Source organism: Coregonus lavaretus, assembly GCF_964263955.1.
Source record: "Coregonus lavaretus genome assembly, chromosome: 29".
Classification (NCBI taxonomy): domain Eukaryota; kingdom Metazoa; phylum Chordata; class Actinopteri; order Salmoniformes; family Salmonidae; genus Coregonus; species Coregonus lavaretus.
In genome coordinates this window covers 17,599,707-17,601,792 of record NC_140016.1, presented here as the reverse complement: position 1 = coordinate 17,601,792, position 2,086 = coordinate 17,599,707, and positions in this window count along the sequence as shown.

The following is a 2,086-nucleotide window of genomic DNA, read 5'->3' as shown; positions in this document are numbered from 1 at the left end:
AATACAGAATCTGTTATAGGTTCCCATTCCTCCCCTGAATTCTGAATTTTGTTCTCTTTTGGAATGAAGGAATGACTTCTATATTTAAGTTGAACTAATAGTTTCCCTAATATGTAACTAAGCACTTTGAGTACATGTTCTTTATTATGTGTTTTTGATTTGAGATTTAACTAATGTGTTTATTTTTCTGTATTTTTAGCACTCCTCTCTTGTGAAAGTTTGATTTTATTTGTTGTCATTTAATACTTTTGAGCACATTTTTGTTTCTTTGCTGTGTTTGCACTTTGAATGCCAGGTGCTCTGTGGTGGTCAATCCTTTGAATGCCAGGTCCTCTGTGATCAAATCAAATCAAATTGTATTTGTCACAATGCAAATAGTCTGGGTAGCCACTTGATTAGATGTTCAGGAGTCTTATGGCTTGGGGGTAGAAGCTGTTTCGAAGCCTCTTGGACCTAGACTTGGCGCTCCGGTACCGCTTGCCGTGCGGTAGCAGAGAGAACAGTATGACTAGTGTGGCTGGAGTCTTTGACAATATTTAGGGCCTTCCTCTGACAAAGGATTGACAAAGGATGGTCAATCCTTTGAATGCCAGGTGCTCTGGGATGGTCAAGCCTTCTCTCACTGTGTTATCAGTGCTATTCAGGGTCAAACTTCAGTATTAACTTTCCATGCATTGCATATGAATAAATCAGGCGTTATTGATCTAATGTACCTCTAATGGACTGGTTACTTTCTCATGCCACTGGGGCTGCGCTGTGATTGGTTTGTCACCTGTCTAAGAGCCAATCGTGGCTTGGCTTCACCTCTATAAACTTGTTGCTTGAAGGTACCCCCCCCGCCCCTCTCTGAAGACACTTCCCTCAGATGGGGGCAGGTATTGGGGGTAGCGTGTGTCTGGATGGGGGCAGGTATTGGGGGTAGCGTGTGTCTGGATGGGGGCAGGTATTGGGGGTAGCGTGTGTCTGGATGGGGGCAGGTATTGGGGGTAGCGTGTGTCTGGATGGGGGCAGGTATTGGGGGTAGCGTGTGTCTGGATGGGGGCAGGTATTGGGGGTAGTGTGTGTCTGGATGGGGGCAGGTATTGGGGGTAGTGTGTGTGTCTGGATGGGGGCAGGTATTGGGGGTAGTGTGTGTGTCTGGATGGGGGCAGGTGTTGGGGGTAGTGTGTGTGTGAGAGAATCAGAGATAAAATGACAGTATTGTGGTGTGATCGTTCAGTAGATCTCTGGCAAGGCGACATTACAATGTGAATCAGGCTATGGCTGGTTAGTTGCAAACCACTTGTATCATAACACTTTTTTACACTACTGAAATAGTTTTACAAGCATTTGCACACATTATTTATTACACATAATTCATTTTTGTGCAGTCAAAGCATGACAATCCTTTAGTACGAGAAATGTATGAGTTAATGGAGAAGTGTCTTTACCTTTATTTATATTACTTACACACTGATCAGAGGATGCACACCTGGTGTGGGTGTGTTTGTGTGGGTGTGTATGCATCCATATGTGCCTAGCGTGTCAGTGGAACGATGAATGGGCAGAGAGGGGTGTGACTGTCAGAGGAAGCAGTACACCAGTGAAATGAGAGCAGTATCTCCCCACCAGCACGTCTCCACTGAGAGGGCGAGAAAAGAGAAGGAATAAGGAGAGGTTCGTATCTTTTTTTTTCTTCTGGTGATTTCGGGATGTGTTCAGTCATCTGTGCTCTACGTGTACGCTTCTCTCTGTCTCTCTCTGTGTCTGTCTGTCTGTGTGTGTCTGTCTCATTATATTATGCTTAGCTGTATTTGATGCTGTACGCTATCTAGACCATATTGCCTTGTAATATCCAGGTAGCGCCATAGAACCAGGCAGGTGACAAGGGAAGCTGTGTATCAGTATGCGCTTTGTCATTTGAAAACAATACTAACTGTAGTTAAAATGTGATCCATATTTGACCAAATGTACATTATCCCTGTCTATATGTATGTGTGTAGAATATCAATCAGGTTGCGTTGTGTGGCATATTTGTTCTACATCTTCTGAACTCGATCCTTTTGTTAATTAATGGATGCTGAGATACTCATTGTGCCAGCAGGCA